The following is a 15,419-nucleotide window of genomic DNA, read 5'->3' as shown; positions in this document are numbered from 1 at the left end:
TCCAAAGGTTCTTGAGGGGGAAATTATTGACAACAGTATGTAAAAGGAGATGATAAGAAGACTGCCAAGATGGGAGGGAGGTTGGGAGAATTTACCCCAAGAATGGGAAAAGATTAAGGTCCATGGGATTCACAAACAATGGGGAACTACACCATCATGGATGTGTAGGCCCTGGGAAGTGATGGGAATTCAGAGGTGTGGCTGCATGATGCTCCTTAGGGGCCCTCATTATGCAACCTCATCAAGGACTCTGTTTGACACTGAAGCAAGAATCCATAGGGTTTGGGGCAATGAGTGTGCACTGAAGACCAGCAGGCTTTTAGGACCTAAGGATGGAGAGGAACCTACAGTGATGATGAGATTCAAAGATTCAAAATTCTTACCAGCTCTTGGTGGAGCCAATTTCGTTTTGATTTTAAAACAAGAAGAATAATTTTCTCATACTAGATTCACATCTATTTATTAGTAAATTCATCTCAGTGACGGATAATACAAGTGGAAGAAACAAGAAGAGATGTAAGAAGATGAACAAATTTGACCAATGGAGTCAGAGCACTGCTCCCAACAACTGAGAAATATACGTTCTTTTCAAACACCTATAAATCATTTATAGAAATCACCAAATATAGGTTTATTAGGCAAATCTCAGCACATTTAAAGGATTAAAATCATATAGTACCTTCTCCGACCCGAAGCAATTAATCTAGATGTCAATAAAAAAGTTAAGCCAAAAAAAATTGCACTCAAGAAACATACTAGCATTTCAAAAAAGGAAATTATAATGGAAACCAGAAAATATCTGTGACTTAATAGAATGAAAATGCGTATCAAAATTTGTGGGATGTAGTTAAAGCAGTACATAGGAATTTATAGTCTTAAATGTTTACATTGGAATAGAATAAGGGATAAAAATTAGTGAACTAAACAGCTATTTTTAAAAGTTAGTACAAGAACAGCAAAACAAACAAAAGGAGAAAGCGGGATAACATAAACATAAGGGCAAAAATTAACAAATTGAAAAACAGGCTGAAAATATACAGAATTGATAACAAAAGTTGGTTCTTTGAAAATGTTAATAAAATTGACAAATCTCTGTTAAAGCTGGTTTCAAAAAGAGAGAAGACACAAATAATAAGAATGAAAAAGTGGGACAAAACTATGATCCCTAGATACTTCTAAAAGATTAGAGGATATTGTGAACCAATTTATGCTTATTCATTTGAAAATTAGATTAAGCTGACAAATTCTTGTATAAAATAAAAAATGGTGCTGGCCTGGTGGTGGAGTAGTTAAGTTCACATGCTCACCTTTGGCAGCCTGGGGTTCATGGGTGTAGGTCCCTGGACACAAACCTATACACCACTCATCAAGCCATGCTGTGGCAGCGTTCCACATACAAAATAGAGGAAGATTGGCACAGATGTCAGCTCAGGACCAATCTTCCTCACCTAAAAGAAAAAAAATAAAACAGACCACTCAAGGAGAAATAGAAAGCCTGAATAGTCTTACAGCCATTAAAGAAATTGAATTGATAGTAAAAAATCTTCCTGCAAAGAAATCTACTAGTCAGGTGGCTTTATCAGTGAGGTCGACAAAATATTTGAGGTGCAAATAGCTACAAAATTAACCAAAATGTTGTGGGATATATAAAAAGAAGAAACACTCCCCAATACGATTTGTAAAGCTATCCTAACTTTGATGTTATAACCAAAAATCAACAAAGACAGTACAAAAAGGCCCATCATGCTTATGAATGTAAGATGCAAAAATATGAAACAAAATATTAGCTAAAAGAATTCAGCCACATACAACAAGGAAATTACATTATGACAAAGCTGGGCTCATCAACATAATACAAAGTTGGGTTAAAATTAGAAAATCAATTAATGTAACCCCCACATGAGCACATTATAGGAGCAAAATATGATCATCTGATAGACACAGAAAATTTATTTAATATAATTAAATATCAATATATTAGTAACTATTGGCGAACTAAAAATAGAATATGACTTTAACTTGATAAAGGGCATCAATAGAAAACATACGCAAATGTCACACTTTAAGGTTAGAATTGAAAGGATTTTCTTTGATGTCAAGAACAAGACAGAGATGCCTAGTATTAACATTTCTATTCGACATAATTTTGGAGGCTCTTATCTGAACACTAAGGCAAGAAAAAAGAAATAAAAATTGTAAGTATTGGAAAGAAAGAAAGAAAAATTTCATTATTTACAGAAAATATGGCCGTGCATATAGAAAATCCAAATTAATCATTAGGTTAATTTTTCAAATTCATAAGAGTTTTAGCAAAACTGTTGGAATAAAAATTCAATTGCATTTCTACATACTAACTGACACATTTAAAAAATTAAACTTAAGAATATATTATTGGCACTGGCCCTGTGGCTGAGTGGTTAAGTTCCCACGCTCCGCTTTGGCGGCCCAGGGTTTCGCCAGTTCGGATCCTGGGTGCAGACATGCCACTGCTTATTAGGCCATGTTGAGGTGGCGTCCCGCATGCCACAACTAGAAGGACCCACAACTGAAAAAAGAAGATTGGCAACAGTTGTTAGCTCAGGTGCCAATCTTTAAAAAATATATTATTTACAAAAGCATTAAAATAAGAATAAATCTAAGAATAAATCTAGTAAAGATATACAAGATCTCTGTAGGAAAATAGTAAAACTTCATTGAGAGACATCAAAGAAGATCTAAATAAATAGATGAATCCTGTGAATGGATTTGATGATTCAGTATTATAAAGATGTCTATTATTTGCAAAATGACTAGAAATTCACTGTAATTTCTATAAAAACTCCCAAAAGTTTTTTTTAAAAATTTTACAAATCGATTCTAAAATTTATACAGAGGGCTAGATTAGTCAAGACACTCTTGAAGAAAATACAGCCTAGGTTTTGTCTTTTTTGTCCTCTCAGATACTAAATCTTATAATAATTAAGAATCACAGCGTGAGATGGCTCAAGAAGGGAGAAATAGGTCAATGGAATAGAAATCCATAAATAAATCCAACATATATGAATACTTGATATAATCAGAAATGACTCTGAAGATCAGTGCAGAAAGAATGGACTTTTGAATGAATGGAACTAGAGAAATTGGAAATCTACATTGAGAAAAAAATTACATCTGACCACTACATAATACCACACATAAAAATCAACTACAAGTGGTTAAGGGCTAAAATTTAAAATGCAAAAGTACAAAGATTTTTGAAAATATTACAGAAAAATATCCTCATGACCTTAAGGTGCAAAATAATTTTTTTGAACATGACACAGAAACTGCGAACGATAAAAGATTGATAAAATTTTCTACATTAAGATTAAGAATTTCTTTTTATTGAAAGATATCATTAAAGAGAGTGAGAAGGCAAACTACACGCTGGGAAAAGATATTCATAACTCACATAACCTGCATAGTGCTGGTATCCAGAATGTATAACTGTTATAAATCAATAAGAATAAAACAATAGAAAAATATGTAAACAAATTGAATAGCTCACTTCTCAAGAGTGGGAACATGATGGACGATAAATGGATGGATGATGCTGAAGCTCATGATTATCAAGGATATGGAAATTAAAACCAAAATGATGTCCATTTGACACCCACCATACTGGCAAACATTGAAAAGTACAATCAGAAGCATTGATGATAAGGCTGTGAAACAAAGGGAGTTTCATGCACTATTGATGGAAGTGGAGATTGGCACAATCTCTTTGGAAAACAGTTTGGCATTCTTTGGCATTCACTGCAGAATAGATGAACTGTATACCCGAAGTCCCATTAGGGAAATTCCAAAGGAAACTAGGAAGCTCCCACAAGTCCAGTAGGATACACGAACCACAATGTTCCTACAAGCATGTTTGTTATAGTAAAAACTGGAAACAATCCAAGAATCCATCAACAGTAGATTAGATAAGCCAATTTTGGTATATCTACATAATGGAAATATATACGGCAATGAATGAAACTGACAAACTTAATATTGAGCGAAAGAAGCAAAGAGCAGGAAAACATATACAATATGGTTTCATTTATTTAGATTTCAAAAGCAGGCAAAGACAAACAATATGTTGTTTAGAGATCATGCAATGGCAGTTAAAAACAAGTATGAAGACAAGCAAGAGACTGATTCTTCCAAGTCAAGAAGGTGATTACATCTCAAGGGGAAAATGAGGGGTGGGGTCAGAGTGATGCTCAGGTCTTTGAAGGATCTGGCAATGTTCTATTTCCCATTGTGGTGGTAATTTCTTTATTTGCCTAGTATCTTTGTTTTAAACACTCTTCTGTGCATATGATTTATCTTCCAATGCAATTTTTTTAATGATATGACAAAAAAAGACCCAGCACAGACTAAGCCTCAGTTTCACTCCCATCAGGAACGCTGTGGGACAATGTTTAGCAGCCTTGAGAAATGTGCTGCCCTCTGATTGCTCTTTGCAGAGGATGCTTGGTTTCCTCTTGTGAGGTGGCTGAGAGCTCGCTTTCGGTACAATGGGTTTTGGTATTCCCCAGAAGGTTTTGCTTCCTCTGCCAAATGCCCTCTCTTTGTTAGTTATTGTTGGTGAATGTCTGTGAAGCATTCTGTCTCTCTAGTATGGGTCCCCTATGATTCTCTTCCCTTCAGGAGATATAGCTTAATTCCCCACTCTTTGACTGACTCAATGACTTGCTCCTAATAAATAGAATGTAGTAGATGTGACAGTGTATGACTTCTGAGATTAGGTGATAAAAGGAATTGTGACCTTCTCCTTGCCTTCTCTTTTGGGTAATTCATTCTGGGAAAGCCAGCTGTGCCAATGAAGGGGAGTGCATGAACTTAACTACTCGGCCACGGGTCTGGCCCCCGCCTATGAGTTCTGCCCAACCTGGTATATTGCTTTAGACTTTAAGAATGGCTAAGCCAGGGCTGGCCCTATGACCGAGTGGTTAAGTTTGCCCACTTTGCTTCAACGACCCAGGGTTTCGCTGGTTTGCAACCTGGACGTGGACCTAGCACAGCTCATCAAGCCATGCTGTGGTGGCGTCCCACATAGCAGAAATAGAAGGACCTACAACTAGAATATATAACCATGTACTGGGAGGCTTTGGGGAGGAGAAGAAGGAGAAAAAAAAAAAAAAAAAAGATTGGCAACAGATGTTAGCTCAGGGCCAATTTTTAAGGAAAAAAAAAAAAGAATGGCTAGACCGATATATCCTGGATTGACCTCAGATCTGCAAGGTAATCCCTTTGCTTCTGAAATATCTTTGGCTGAGTTTTCTCTCATTCTATTGACAAAATATGGGTTGACTCTCAGGTTTTCTGAGGCTAAAGAATATTTCTTAAAGAAATACTTTTCCCCCAGATGATAAAGGGGCATGGCAGGAGCATAGGACCCTGAAATTCTGCATTTTGTAGATTGTAGTTGAACTAGCGTGGGCTTTCAAACCCCACAGACATGCATTGAATTCTACCATTTGCAGGTTGTTTGACCTTGGGTATAGCATGTAGACCCTTAGAATTCTCTTTCCTTACCTGTTGGGTAAATAATAGTCACCCAATAAATATATGTTACTTAGGATTAAGTTTGGCTAGGAAAGAAGAAAAGCAATAATCAAGGTTGAAGTTTGTGTCCTTCAAAGTCCAACGGCAGCTGGTCTAGGACCGGCATGTCACCCATGATGTCGTGAAATCCAGGATCTTTGTATCTTGTTGCTCCACTATTGTATGGTCATTCTGGTCAAAGACAGATGCCCTAACTCGAGAATATTTGCTGAAAAGCAAAAGTTGGGCTTGGACTATGTATCAGTTAGGATTCTACCAGAAAAACAGAAGCAGAAGGCTGTGAATGTGTATATGTACACATGCATGTATTTCAAGGAATTGGCTTCTGCAATTGTGGATCTGGCCGAGTGAGTCTGAAATCTCGTGGGCAGGCCAGCTGGCTGGAAACTCTGGGGCAGGAGCGGACACTGCAGTCCACAGGCAGAATTTCTTCTCCCTCAGTTTGGCTCCTAAGATCTTTCACCTAACTGGAAGAGGCCCATGCAGATTATTAAGGATCATCTCCTTACATAAAGAGAACTGATTATAGATATTCATGACATCTGTGGAATACCTTCAGAGTGACACCTAGGTTAGTGTTTGAATAACTGCCAAGAGGACATAAAAGTGGCCATCACAGGCCAGAAGTCTAAGAATGATTTCCCACAAGTTGCTCTCCTGCAGAGGTCCATGGAAAACAGCTACAGCTGAGCGCTCCAGGAAGCAAATCAGGTCCCTTCTGCCACCCCACAGAAACCACATCTGCAAGGCTGGGACGTTGAGACCTGGTTTGCCGGGGGAGGGACCAGTGCTCCCCAAGCATGAATCTGAGCTGCTGGGTCAAGGCTGGACCCCTCCTGCTGTTGGATCTCAACTCCTAGTCTCACCAGGAAATGCAACTCAAAACCCCTCTAAGGGTGGGGATCCCTCTCCTGCGGTCTGATGCCAGCCCTGCTAGCCCTCCGTGTCCTGCCACAAAACAATGCGTCCAACAGGTGACCCATGTGTCCACTTCTGCATCGGACTCCATGAGTTTTCTCCAATAAACGCCTCCCAGCAGACCCTGTGTGTGTACAGTCGGGCCATGTGTCCTTGGTTGAGTGACATCTGCAATCCAGCTGGTGCTAATGAGGAAAGGATAAAGAGGAAGAAGGACAGAAAGCATATGAGAAATGTGCTTACTTCACATTCACCGCACCTACCAGCAGCAAGTTGGAAGAATGGAGTCATCTCCCTCTTATTAGGAAGAAGGAGTGGGAAAAGAAATTGGAGGTAACGATCAGCTTCTGTCAGCAGGGCCACCACCAGCACACAGGGGCCCTTTGTGACAATTAGAAAACCTGCTCTGGGCAGACAAAGCCCTTGGGCAAATGATTCGCTACAACATGCCCTTCCGCCAGGGTGACACACCCTGTGCCAGGATGCCAGACTTGGTGATGGGACCATGGGCTCCATGTCAGCTTCCACTGGCCCCTCAGCCACTGGCCTTTCTGCCGTGCCCAGTCTGCTCAACCACACACTGAAGCGCTGTCTGTCACAGAATGCTTGTCCTTTCCCCTGGCCTGAGTAATTTGTTGATAGAAGTAAATGCATCAAAGTGCTTTCAGAAACTGGAATGGACACAGAGGTCAATGCTGGAAGTCCTTTGTAACAACTATGTTACGCCTTATGTTCTCTGCCAGGGGATAGAATGCCATTGGAAGGCAGAATCCTGCATCTGGCCTCCTTGGAGATGAGAAACACTCTCTCCTGTACAGGGGCCTCAATAGCAATCCTCGAGGGGTTTTGAACCTGGTACTTACTTGGTGAAGATGCTGAGAGGATTTGATGACCGTGATCACAGCCACGCTTCTTAAAGACAGCCAAATGCCACGTACTTTACATATTTCATATATAGTGAGCTGTCAGGGATACAGATTGAGGATGTTCAGTTTCCAGTTTCTTCTCACAAGGGAACTGCAGGGGACTTTGGATTCTGGAAGCTTCCTGTCACGCTGAGAATAAAACCCAAGCTCCTCACCAGGTCCGCAAGGCTCTGCGCCATCATCTCGCCAGCTTCTCTAGCTTCACGGCTCAACTCTCCCCTCACCTTCCCTCCTTCTGTTCCTCAAACCCATGGCCTTTTCTAGGTTCAGACCTTTGCACCGGCGGTTCCCACTGCCCGGGGCCCTTTGCCTCCAGATCTTCACAAAGCGGGCTTGTTTTTGTCCTCCGGGTCTCCGTGAGGCCCTCCCTGACCTCCTCTGATTGAGCCTTCTTGCACAAGCCCACACCCCACCGCTGTTGTCTTCATGGCCCTATCACTGTAGTCTCATCTTTTAAATACTTGTTTTTCATCGTCATGATTCTTGTTGCAACCTCCATGAAGGACAGTCCTGGCACCTGCAGGTTGACTCATAAGGGTGTTTTTACTTGTGAATGACCCAGGTTTGGAAAGTCTAGACTTCAGGCAGAGCTGCATCCAGGGTCTTCATGACTTGGTTCCATCTCTCAGCTTTATTTCCTGTCTGTAGGCTTCAGTCTAGGGCGGGCTCATTTTCTGTCATATCAAGATAGTTGACAAAGCAAAACTCTACAGTTGATCTCTCAACTTCAGTACCACTGACGTTTTGGACCAAATAATTCTTTGCTGTGGGGGCAGTCCGGTGCATTGTAGGATGTTCAGTACCATCCCTGGCCTCTACCCGCTGGATGCCAGTAGCACACTTCTCGATATGACAGCCAAAAAGGTCTCCATTCATTACCATGAGGATATTTATCCCAGGAGGAGCAAAATCACCACCAGTTAAGAATTACTGACTTACATCATGGCCTTGAAACCACTCCAATGGAAAAAGCATTTCTTTTTCCCAATAGTTCCAAGAAGAGTCTTGGAATTGAAATTGTTTCTCTCCCTGACTTTGGTCACATGCCCATCCTTGAACCCATCATTGTAGCCAAAGAAATGGAATGCACTGACTGTCCAGTCTAAGTTAGGTACCCTCGAATTAGGGTAGAATTAGGATTGCTTCAGTCTCACTCCAATCTTTGATGGTTAGGCAGGAGTTGTTACCCAAAGAGAATGCAGGAATTGTGACCACAAGGGAAGAATTATCACGCTGGTCTGGAGGAAGTCTCTTCTAAAGAGTCCTCATTGCTCATCTCACAGGTGCAGTGGTCTGCACTGGGCCCACGTCATCCAATGCCATGGTAGTCTTCATGTTCTGAGAAAATACAGATATTTCAGTATTTTAATCCATAGAGCAGAGATCCTTAACTGGGGCTGGGTACTCTCTAAGTTGCATAGCATAATTTTTTGCATTTGTGAATTTTTCTGGGGAGATGGCCCATTCCTTTCATCAATTCTCCAACGTTATCATCACCCTAAAATAATAAAAGCAACATCTCAAGAGATTTACCTCCTAGTTTCAAGCCTTTTAAAAATGATGAACCAAGTACAGACCTATGAAGAGCCATTTGTGCTTTACTGAATAGTACCCTGAACGCATACCCTAAATCTGTTGATTTGGGCCCAAATAACAGTTCTTTTATGTTAAACTAACTACACACTTGTACATAATGGAATTACAAGTTTAGATAAACCCCAAAGTTCTCTGTGAATATGTTAATAAAAGTTCTCAAATTTCTCTAGTGAAGCCAAGAAATGAAAACTAAATGACACTAACCTTAAGGTTTTTGACTCTCCCCTCACCGGGAGCTCCAGAAGGTGTGATTTCATGCAGAGGGCACCAGTCAGGGAGGTAATGAGCACCTGCGATCCTGCTTCTGTTCAGAAAGGCTGGAGAACTCCAGGGAGGGAGTGGGTCACAGCTGTGGCAGGACCCAAGTCAACACAGCTTCCTTTCGAGAAACAGGATGGCCCCATAGTACCGTCCATGACATGGAGGTCACGGTAGGGTCAGATGCCAATGTGCCACTGGTTTGCATTATGATTTTGAACTCTTGTGCCCACTTGGGCCTGCTCTGTGATACCTTTGGTATCTCTTGGTGAGTGTTTTACACACGGATGTGGTTGACTTCAGAGGGCACGAGGGAGACAGCGTGAGGGACTAGGGTAAAGTCAACACCTGCCCTTTACACTGGCAGGACCAATTCTGTGCCTTCTCCTCTGAGGAAGACCTCTCTCTGTATATCTGAGGACTTGCATTAAAGAGAGTTTAATAGGTTTCCCAACACCTCTGTGTCTTTGACAATTATGCCAACATCCCTGTCACTGAATCATGTGGCTTTGTTTCTTCTTTCCCAGCCTCCCAAGATATCCCCTTGTCTTCTTTCTCCCCTCTTCCCTCAGTCCCCCACTCCATCCACTTCCTGGTTCATCTCTCATCCCAGGGATGCGCTGGAGATACATGGACATCCAGAGTTCCTTTCTGACCCAGTTACTCCAAGAACAACCAGACACACTTTTCCTTATATTTCTTGAGTGTTCCAGACACTGTGGAAGGGATGGAGGTGCTGAAGGACTTGAGGTCCCCCTGAGGTTGAAAGCAGCTGTGGGGGAGTAACCAGGCAGAAGTGCAGAAGGGGAGGAAGGGAGGGGCAGCTCTCCCATCTTAGAAGCATTGCTCAGATGGTTTGGTGGGGAAGGATCTGGGGGGTGGGGGGAGATACTGAGTGCATGGTGATGGGAGCAGCTCGTAGGTTTGCAGACTAACTGTCCTGGAGTGCTGGATGGAAGTGAGGCCGTTGCCCTGAGGACAGGACTTGCTGGTGGATGTTCTGGCCAGAATATTGGGAGGTAACAATGAACTTGAGGGCAGAGGAGGCTGACACAGAGGGAGAAGAATGTTGGGCAAATTTCATGCCTTTCACAATAAAATAAAATTTCTGTGACAAAAGCAGTCTCCTAGAGGGAGGAGCTGGCATGAGGCTGGGTCACAATTGCCAAATTGGAGTTGGGCAAGATGAAGCTACCTTTAGGTCAGAATGGGGCCAGGTGACTAAGGGGTTGAGCCAGGACAGGGAAAGGCTACTCATCATCAGTTGTAGAGAGTTAAATCTTGGTGTACATGAGAACTAGTCCACTAAGAGTGAATCCAGAGAGATGCTTCCAAGCAGAGGATGGTGACCAAGGATGCAAGTGATGGGAAGGTAAGGCTTCTAGGTAAGGGAGGACCAGAGTGCTGGGGATGAGCCCAGGAAGGCTGGTGAGTCCTTTGGCTGCCACCTCCTCAATGGGCCATGCTGTCTCACCCTCCTCATCTTTACACACATGCTCCCTGCTCTTGAAGTACCCCTGCCCATAGCACCACCTACTTGGTGCTCACTCATCCTTCAAGGACCATCTCAGATCTCCACCTCACACATTTCAGAGTGCCCCAGCTTCAGTCTTCAGAACTCTTATCTTCCACCCCCTCTCTCCGGTTGATCCCTTAAAGCCTCATGACTTTAAGTACCATCTGTATATACTTAGGCTGTAAATGCAAAGAGATGACTCCCAAGTTGTAGCTATAGTTGACGTCTTCCATGGGCTCCCGTCTCTACTTGGATCTCTAACGAGAGTCCCGGACAAAATCAAACTCTCTCTCATGCCATACATCAATTCAAATCTGGTTGGCTCTACCTTACAGAAAATGTGCAGAGTCAGCTCACTTTGCATCACTTCCACCTCTGCAGTCTAACACCTCCGCCGGCCCTGTGTCGGGCAGCTCTGCTGATTAGCTAACCTCCCCAAACCTCGGAGCCTTCTGACAACCATCTGCTTTTCATCCTGCTTCGTGTCAGCGGCTGTGTTCAGTTCTTGTGGCTTGCTCTATGTGTGTTCTAGTTGTAGGACATAGGCTGAAGAAGAACCCCTATTTCTCCCTATTTGGGATGTCCGTTCTTACAGAAGAGGAGACAAGAGCAAGAGGCGACCAGGCAATGCTCCTTAAACTTCTACTCAGCTGTGGCTTCTGCTCAAGTCCCTCGAGCCAAAGCAAGTCACGTGGTCAAGTGCACAGTCCACACGGTGGAGGAGCATACTCTGCATGAGGGAGGCAGGCAAGGCCCAGGATGCAAGCTCTTGTGACCGTAAAGGGGCAGTAACACAATCTGTGTTATCCTCTAACTTGTCTTCCAGTTTCTGCTCTCCCACCTGCTCCCCAATTCCCTTCTCAACACAGCAGGTAGAATAATCCTTGTAAAACCTTCATCTGATCATATTACTCTTCTGTTCAAATCCCCCAGTGGTGCCTGGTCCACTCAGGCTAAGTGTAAAAGCCAAAATCCTCCAAGAGATCACAACATCTTGGCCAGACTCTGACCACTTTTGCCACCTCGTCCCCTATGATTGCTGCTCGCTCACTCTACTCCAGGCACACTGACCACCTTGTTGATCCTCAAAACCCATTCCTGCGTCAGGGCCTTTGTACTTTCTGTTCTCTGGGGGCCCAGCTCTAATATCACCGCCTTTGGGTCCGCCCCGCTGAAAATTGCAACCCCATGGGGCACCGGTGCCCACATCCTGCTTTGTTATTTCCTCCATCGCACCTCTCACCACCATCACATTGACTCGTTGGTGTGTTTACGGAGTCTCCCTCACCAAGAAGAAAGTTCGTCTGGGGTGAGGACTCTGGCCTGTTTAGAGCCGTCCTCACAGGGCCCAGAATAGGCCCTGCAGCACGTTCCTCCCCTTTGGCTCCACTCTCCACCCCCACGAGATTTTGGTTTCTCCAGAGCCTTGGCTTCCCCTTCACTTTCATTTCCACCGTCCTTTCCTCCTCGGGAGTCCCTGTCCTGGTCCAGGGCCTGCGTGTGTCGGCAGTGGTGAGAGGGAGCCGGCGCTGGAGCCCTCGGGGAGGAAAGCGAGGCCAGCAGAGGGAAGCTGGAAGGGGCGCCGCGGCTCAGGCAGCAGAGCTTCTCCAGGTGAGGCCTGGCTGGGGCCGAGCACACGGAGGGCAGGCAGGCTCCGGGATGGGCGACCTGTGGGATGGACGGGAGCAGCGCCCTGGCTCTCAGCTCCAGGACGGGGACCAGATCTGAGTGGAGCACTGGGAGGGCCACCGGCGGGGACGCTGACTGGACCCACGGGCTGCTCAGGCCGCGGCGAGGTCTGACCACTGCCCAGCGCCAGGTGCGACTCACACTGATCCCACAGGGTCAGCACCTTTAGACATGGCCTCTCCTTTGCTTGATTCTCTGTTTCATTCTTTTCGTCTTAATTTTTGAGTGAGTAACAAGTTCTCATGGTTCAAAATTGTGAAAATACAAAATAGCTCACTGGGAAAAGCCTTATTCTCTCTTCTCAGGGCACCCTCAACAGAGAACGACTATTGTTCCATTCTTGTGTATCTTTTTATGGTTTGTGTGTGTGTGTGTGTGAGGAAGATTGAACCTGAGCTAATACCTATTGCCAATCTTCCTCTTTTTGCTTGAGGAGGATCATCCCTGAGCTAACATCTGTGCCCATGTTCCTCTATTTTGTATGTAGGACGCCACCACAGCATGGCTTGGTGAACCGTGTGCAAGTCTGCACCTGGGATCTGAACCTACAAACCCCAGGCTGCCAAAGCAGAGTGTGCAAACTTAACCACTATGCCACCAGGCCGGTTCCTCTTTTGATAGTTTTTAAAATGCAAATACAAGAAAATGTGAATATAAACCCCTCCCTTCCTTCACGCTTGGTGTGAAATGTAGCAGAATACGTACCCTGCACACTGCTGTGCATCTTGCTCTTTCCCCTTAAAAATGCCCTCAGAGACTTTCCAGGTCGGTTCAGAGGCAGTGTCCTGGTGCATTTTGGTGGCTGTGTGGTTTTCCAGCGCTTGGATATGCCACATTTTATTTGACTTTTCTCTGTTGATGGATTTTTTGGTTGTTCCCAATCTACTGATTATACTAATAACACTGCCAGGAGTCATCATGGACACACGGGGGAGAATTAGCAGAAGCCAGAGGTGGCACATGGATTCATATTCAAAAGGAGTAGTTTAAAAAATATTTAGAACAGTAGTTTCAACCCTAGATGCATATAAAATCACCTCGGAACGTCTGTACACTACTGACGCCCAGACCCAGTTTCCAGAAATTCTCATTTCACTCAGCTGAGGAGGGGCCGAGGGGTTGGTCCTTTTTAAAAGTATTTTCAGGTCACCCAGTGGATGGCCAGGGCTGGGACCGAGGGTGAAGGGGCCTGGGAGTGCATGGAAAGGAAAATATCTTGGAGGAGTTTGAGGGGGAGAGAGACGAGACTGGAGCGAGAAGAGAGGCTGGGACAGCTGCCGGCTATAAGGGACTTTAGCAAGATGCAGAGTAAGGACATGGTTTTGTTCCTAGTAAATTTAGCTGTGTTGTGATTATGTGGTTCTGCCTCCCCACCTACTTGAGTGACAATTAATAAAGGCCCACTCTACTCTTCAAGGGTGTGGATTCAACTCCAGGTCTTTCGGATGCCTTCCCATGTAGGATGGGCCTGGAAGGGGAAGCCCGCTTTCATTCAGGTAAACACATATTCTTTACTCATCGGCTCCCACTGGGAGGCCTATGTTATTAGCATCTTCATTTGGTGGATAAGGAAGCCGGGACTCAGAGAGGGTAAGTGGCCTGCCCAAGGTCACACAGCTCAGAAGAGCTGAGCTTTCCTGCCAGAGCGGAGCCCACTTCCTTCCTTGTAACTCTCGGGACTTGCAGACATTGGGCACTTCTTTTGTCGTTTGTTCCCTCTCATCTTTTCTGAATCCTCTCTCTGACTCCGCGTCGGCTCCCCGCCGGGTAAACCATGACTGTCAGGAGGTGCGGACTGCCAGCACTCTCTTCTTTTTCTCTCTGGGAAAGAAGCAGTGAGCCTCCGGTCGAGTTAGCAGCCTGTGTTCACCCGCCTCACCAGGAAGGTCTTCACAGCCTGGTGGGCCAGCCGCCCCGATAGGAGGACAGGGGGTAGCGTGTGGGACCCGACCCCGGGACCTTCGTCATCACCCCAACAAGGGCAGGCCAGTCAGAGAACGCGAGTGTAAGCCATCAGCCATCTCTGCTCACCCCGGGAGATGCCCATGTGGCTCCATTGTCCCCTCTCCTGGGACTGCCCACCTGCCTCCTTATCTGCGGCTGGCAGAAAAGAGGACTTTTTTAAACCAGGGCTAGCACCTTGATGAGGTGCGTTGGCCACCAGGGCCCATCAGTTTCCACGTTTCTTCCCCTCTCTGGAAGGTGGTGGGACTCGGGGAAGCCAGCGTGGTGTGGGCGGTCTCCCCCGTGAGCCTGGGCATGGCCTGGAGAGAGATCATGGGTTTGGACTGGTGGGTACTCTCTTCTCTTGTTGAATGTCTTTGCGTGGACGTGGGTGTCTGCATGTGTCCCTGTAGGTATGTGTCTGTTTGTGAGTATGTGTACATCTCTGTGTGTCTGAGTGTATGTGGGCGTCCTCATATGTGTGGTTTCTGTATATGTGCATCTGTGTGTGTGTATGTCTGTGTGCATCTGTGTGTGCATGTGTCCCTGTGTGTGTTTTGTGTGCTGCAATCTCAGAGCTCTAATTCCTTTGGAACATCTTTTCAGTTCACAAAGATGGAGAAAAGTTTAGAGTTGCTCCCCTTCTTTACTGGAGAAGGCCCTCAATGTTAGAAGTATTTCTAGAACACACCATGTGGTCACCAAGCCCACAGAGGCGCCGGCCCAGAGGAATTCTGGGCGGAGGAGACCGACCATGGGATCCCCTGGTGGGTTGACTCTAAAGCGCTAGGACGGATCCCCGTGGCTCCACTAGGTGGCGCTAAGGCTGCATGCGCTGCCGCTTCAGCGTGGAGCCCAGACCCGATTCCTGCCTGTTCGCTTGCCTTCTAAACGTCCATGATTTCCTTGTCAAGGCATCGCGCATCTCTCTGGAATGTCTGAGGCCAGTTGTTAGGTCATCTTCAGCGTGCTGCGGCGGGCTCCCGCATGAACCAGGGCAG

Source organism: Equus przewalskii, chromosome 27, assembly GCF_037783145.1.
Source record: "Equus przewalskii isolate Varuska chromosome 27, EquPr2, whole genome shotgun sequence".
NCBI classification, from domain to species: domain Eukaryota; kingdom Metazoa; phylum Chordata; class Mammalia; order Perissodactyla; family Equidae; genus Equus; species Equus przewalskii.
The sequence above is the reverse complement of the archived record's forward strand: the minus strand, read 5'-3'. Positions refer to the sequence as shown.